This window comes from Felis catus, chromosome E2, assembly GCF_018350175.1.
Source record: "Felis catus isolate Fca126 chromosome E2, F.catus_Fca126_mat1.0, whole genome shotgun sequence".
In the NCBI taxonomy this organism is placed as follows: domain Eukaryota; kingdom Metazoa; phylum Chordata; class Mammalia; order Carnivora; family Felidae; genus Felis; species Felis catus.
The window spans coordinates 47369481-47375480 of NC_058382.1; the positions used below are offsets into that span (position 1 = coordinate 47369481).

The following is a 6000-nucleotide window of genomic DNA, read 5'->3' on the forward strand; positions in this document are numbered from 1 at the left end:
CATTAAAGTACAAACAAGCTAGAAGGCATTTCCAAGCTAATATAGTCCAATCCTTAAAACCTTTCATTTACAGAATGCCAACTTTACTATATTTTCACACAGTAAACTGTTACCTAATCTCACTGACCAAAAACTTCACTGACCAAATTAATCAAGATTAAAAAATTAATAAAATAAAGGGCCACAAGACCTGTAGCATCATGTGTAACTCACAAGAAACGTATAGGCTACAGAATTCAGAGACCATCAAGATTTTCTGGAAGAAGCTATAAATACTGAAATATGTAGGCATTATTAAAGTGTTTTTTATCTTGTTTCTCAATGAAATTAGTATTTAAAAAAAAAATCACAAAAAATTCAGTGGGTATACATTTTACCAAGTTTTTCCTCATACTGTTACAAACCTGTAATCATGCACTCTGACACTACTGAATCTTTTTATCAAGTGACACAGAATCTGTTACAGTGTTTGTAACTTTATGTTAATGGCTGCCTAATATTCCAATGAGTAATAATTTCTAAATTATTTCCCTTTCTGACATTTGTCATATAATGCTGAAATTAGTATTCATGTGCATACTACTTTTCCTGTATTTGAAATCATTTCATTAGACTATAATTTCTAGCTTTATTTTTTAAATCAGCATCGACTGCATACAGCTGGGACTTGATTCTAACGTTAAAGGAATGAGAACTTGGGGTGCCTGGGTGGCACAGCTGGTTAACCGTCCGACTCTTGATCTCGGCCCAGGTCACGATCTCACAGTTGGTGAGTTTCAGCCCCGCATCAGGCTCTGTGCTGATGGTGCAGAGCCTGCTTGGGATTCTGCCTCTCCCTCTCTGTCCCTCCCCTGCTTGTGCTCTCTCTCTCTCTCAAAATAAATAAATAAACTTAATAAAAAAAATTAAAAAAAAAAAAAAAAAGGAATGAGAACTTAAGCAGACTAGAGTTGGGGATTCTGGAGGGTCCTGATCACTTAGAAGCCCAGAGGCACAGGAAGAGAATAAAAACAAATAATTTGGACAAAACAATAACACTAGTTTAAAAATGAGAGCATTTAAGAAACTAGGTGACTTTAGGACTGCCTGGGTGGCTCAGTCTGTTAAGTGTCCAACTCTTGATCTCAGCTCAGGTCATGATCTCAAGAGTTCCAGAGACGGAGTCCCCAGTCGGGCTCTGCACTGACAGCACAGAGTCTGCTTGGGATTCTCTCTCTGCCCCTCCCTTGCTCTCACTCTCTCTCTCTCTCTCTCTCTCAAAACAAATGAAGTTAAAAACAAACAAACAAACAAACAAACTAGGCGACTTCGAAATGCAATACTAACACTAAATTTTCAAAACACTCCTTTATCTTCTAACAGAAGGATATTACCAAGTCTTCCTATCCCAGAAGATGTAATTCTGAGGAAGCTGTAAAAAAAATTCCCAGGGCACCTGGGTGTCTCAGTTAAGCCTCGCCTCCAGATTTCCGCTCAGGTCATGATCTCAAGGTTCCTGAGATGGAGCCTGTCTTGGGCTGTGCACAGACAGCACGGAACCTACTTGGGATTCTCTCTCTCTCTCTTCCCCTACCCCACTGGCGCGCTCTCAAAATAAATAAACATTTTAAAAAAAGAAAATTTCCCATGGACTACTGAAGTGTAGGTAGTCAATAAACTTCTACGTGCTTACGCGCACACACACATATCTCAACCACTATTTTGTTAACATACACGAGGGACACAAAACAAAACTGGCTCTGAATTGATCGCTGAAGTTGGAAGAGGAGGGAATTCATTATACTGTCTACGTTTGTCTGCCTGAAACTTTAATGAAAACTTAAAAATATATATGCATAATAGAGAAAACTACAAGTCCCCAAAAAGTTACTTATGACCGGCTTTTGTTTTTTATTTTACTGCAACAGAAAATGAAAGTGGTTGTCTTTCCTACTGTCTAATTGTAAACGGACCCTCCATGGATCCCTATCCTTGCAGAAGTTTACGCTGCTGGAGTTTTCAAATCCTCAACTCCGGCACCCCGGAGGAGGAGTGCTGAGAGCACAGAGGAGAGACACGAGGACAGGGCCTCAGGCTTCTCACAAGGTCTCTCATAACACACGTAGGGGTCTGCGAAAAGGGGCGAAGACCGCTGCTTGCTCAAAACAGAAAAAGGCCATTTTCTCTGGCCAAAGGTGGCCCAATTCCAGGGCCCCCCCCCCCAGGCACCACCTCAGGGGGCCGCCCCACCAGGTGGAGGCGATCAGACTGTCACGCACACCGGAGACACCGACCTTCCCGAAGTCTCTCTGAACCAGTGGAAACGGCACAAGGGTGTCACCGAAACCGCAGAACGAGCCCTGTCACCATCGGGAGGCAGAGCCGAGGCCGTGGCGTTTCCGCCTCGAGGCAGGAATGACAACGGGAAAGTTTCGCCGCTTCAAGTAACCAAGACCAGCGGTCTCCCGAGCTGCTCAGGCCCTGCCACGCCCCCAACCCCGGCCTCCATTAGGCCTCCCGCACCGCGGACTCTCGGGCCTGACCTCGGGCCTGACCCCCCAAACCCAGGTGCTTCCCTTTCTCAACTGCCACCTGGGGGTCGTCTGAACCCCAGATTTGGGACTTCCAAATACGGAGCGCAGTGGGAGGAGGAAAACAAAGACCCTTGACGCTGAGACTGCCACACTCACCTGGCTGAATCCAGGTGCAAAAACGGCTGAGACAGACTAAGCACTCAAAGACCAGCATCCAAAATGGCGGGTCCCTCAGCCTCAGCCCAAGCAAGCGCGGGCGGAGGAATCTGCGAGGCCAAGCTAGCCACGCCCCCCTTTCCAGGGATTGGCTGCGTTCCCGCCCCGCCCGGAACTCACGTTCGGAGGGACTGGGAAGCTCCCTCATTGAGCTCCCTCCGGAGCCGGTGCAATGGGGACTACTTCCCGCGGCGGAGGCATGGGTGGTGACGCGTTAAGACTTCACGCCATCTGCATTAGCGTTCTCCGGTAGAGGCGCGTCCTGGGTTTCGCATAGCTTGACCTGGGCGCAGGGAGGCAGGAGGGAGTGGTTTGTTCACCTGCTTTGTGCTCAATTCCTTTTTCCGCATTGTTCCATTCCCTTGAAAAATCCGCTCCAGCACTACCTTTTAAACACCCAGTGTTACTCCTAGAGATTTGCTCCGCTGCCTCGCTCAACTCCAGTGGCCCTGGGGGCTTTCCCTGGTGTCCGTTTCTTTCCTCCGGCGGCAATGTCTGAGCAGGTTTCCACCCTTTAAAAGCTTTTTATCCGACCTTCACCCTATTCCCTTAGTTGCCCACCACCACTCCATCGATCCCCTCCAATAGTCTTGCCCCCTTTTAAAACCAAGTCCCATTACTATTTTAACCAGACTCTCTAGCCTGTATTATATAATTCACTAGTATGTTTCCTCAACACCACGTTCTCCAGAAACTTACCATATCTTTGTTCAGAGGAAACTTGGATATAGTTGTCTTTGTTTTCCACTTGAAAATAGTCTGCTTACTATTGGAAGGGGCTTCTTAGGCTCTTGGCTTCTAGAAGGAGGTAACCCTGCCCCCTGCCGTAAGGGCTTCATCTACCGGGATCAACACTGTGGTTTGCTAAATTATAATGCGGTCATATGACAAGGATGGACTATGCGTAACTGTATGAGGTTTTTATGAATTTAGATATACTGTTTTTATAACCACTTGCAGTATTTCTAAATAAAACCGGTTCCAGAACCTCAAAATACAGTGTTTGGTTCTTTTAAAATGTGTGGGGTTTTTTCCCCTGTAAATGCATGCAAATATAATTCAGCCCGTTGTGCAATAAGGTAATGGCATCTAAAAAAAAATAGAAGGCAGATTGCTTGAATTTAAAAAGCCTTGGAGACACTGCAATCAAATGGAATGTGTGTGGATCTTGTTTAATGATTCAAACAAGCCAACTATAAAAGACATTTTGAGACAATCAGGGAAATTACTTTATGGACGAAGTATTACAAGATACTAACTAACCAAAGAGTTGTTCTTTTATAAGCATGAAAATGGCATTGAGATTTTGTAAGAAAATGTCTTTTTTAAATTTTTTAAGAAACGAATACTTTGCAAAGGGGTAAAATGGCACAAAAATCTTGATAATTGTTTAATTGGATGAGTTACTGTACAGTTATCTCTACCCTTAAGCATGTCTTCAAATGTTTATAGTCAATAAGTCAAAAGGTGAAAGCAGCCCAACTACATGGTGCGAAGACTGGATAAATAAAATGTGGTACATACATGCAATGGAATATTATGCAGCCTAAGAAGGAAGGAAATTTTGACACATCATCTACAACATGGATGAACCTTGAAGACATTCTAGTATGGGAAATAAGCCAGTCACAAAAGGACATACACTGTGCAGTTCCATCTATATGAGGTACCTAAAGAGGTCAAATTCAGAGAGGGAGAAAGTAGAAATTCAGAGAGGGAGAAAGCAGAATAATGACTACCAGGGGCTAGAGGGAGGGGAAAGTGGGAATTATTGTTAAATAAGCACAGAGTTTCAGTTTGGCAAAACAAAAGTTCTGGAGGTGGATGGGGGTGATGGCTATGATTATGTGAATGTACTTAATGCTACTGAACTGTAAATTAAAAATGGTTAAAATGCTAACTTTTAGGGGTGCCTGGGTGGCTCAGTCGGTTAATGAGTTTGAGCTCTGCATTAGGCTCTGTGCTGACAGCTCAGAGCCTGGAGCCTACTTCAGATTCTCTGTCTCCCTCTCTCTCTCTACCCTCCCCCTTGCGTGCTCTTCCTCTCTCTTTCTCTCAAAAGTAAATAAACATTTTTTTTTAATTTTAATGCTAACTTTTAGATTATGTATATTTCACCACAATAAAAAAACAGTTCATAACAAATTTAAAAAAATTTTTTTAATGTTTACTTACATTCAAGAGAGAGAGAGAGAAACACACAGTGCGAACAGGGGAGGGGCAGAGATACGGAGACAGAATCCAAAGCAGGCTCCAAGCTCTGAGCTGTCAGCTGTCAGCTGTCAGCCCCAACGTGGGGCTCAAACCCATGAGCCATGAGATCATGACCTGAGCAGAAGTGGACGCTTAAGGAACCGAGCCACCCAGGCGCCCCCTAACAAAGTTTTTTAAATTAAGTCTATGTCATGAAGGGGATTAAATAAACAGCATATATACTAATCATTTAAATGGAAAATGTGGAATGTTCTACCAGAAAACTGGCTCTAGATTAAAAGGGACTAATGAGACATAATAACCAAATAAAATACATAAAATTCAATTGGATCCTGGTTAAAAAAAGGAAAGATACTGGGGGAACAACTTAAGAAATTCAAATGTGTGTTTAATATTAGACATCATGAAATTGTTAATTTTCATAAGCATAATCATTGTTTCATAAGTGTAATCACAGTGTAGGAGAGTCCCCTTATTCTTAGGAGGTGTATGTTGAACTATGTAAAAGTGAAGAATCATGTTGTCTGCAACTTACTTTCAAAGTGTTCAGAAAACAAAAAGTGTGTGTGTTTATACTAGGCTATTATATATCTCCATGGGAAGTAGTAGTTTCCCCCCCAGAAACTACCAGATTAAACCAAGTTCCCAGCAATAAATATATTATGATTCTGTTCTGCGTTTAGTTTAAAAGCAGGATAAAGGGGACTGAATTTAATACCTTCTTTTTTTTTGAAAGTAAAAATATGTTTGTTTTTACTAATTTGAAAGTATATGTGTGGGGTTTAATGAAAGACTCCTCATGCCATTATTAATTTTTTGGAATACATTATTTAAAATTTTGTTATTTTAAATTTAACACAAATAATATGCAAACTGTCAGTAAACCTGCTTTTTATACTTAATACATCCTGTATATCATTTTTTTAAGATTTATTTTTTTTATTTTTTTTATTTTTGAGACAGAGAGAGACAGAGCATGAACAGGGGAGGGGCAGAGAGAGAGGGAGACACAGAATCGGAAGCAGGCTCCAGTCTCTGAGCCATCAGCCCCGAGCCC

General features: G+C 42.2%; 1 protein-coding gene across 2 annotated transcripts in view; it reads right to left on the reverse strand.

Moving 5' to 3' along the window:
• The window catches only part of IST1 (IST1 factor associated with ESCRT-III), a 31699-nt gene extending 28140 nt beyond the window's left edge, over window positions 1–3559 (reverse strand). The window contains exons 1-2 of one of the 2 annotated variants that reach the window (XM_023245043.2): window positions 3429–3559; window positions 2850–3012 (exon numbers count right to left, since the gene is read on the reverse strand). The gene's annotated coding sequence lies outside the window, so the exon portion shown is untranslated. Of the gene's footprint in view, window positions 1–2669; window positions 2821–2849; window positions 3013–3428 lie in introns of those variants that run through there. The other variant, XM_023245042.2, reaches the window with a different exon arrangement.
• Between the last annotated feature and the right edge of the window lie 2441 nt (window positions 3560–6000).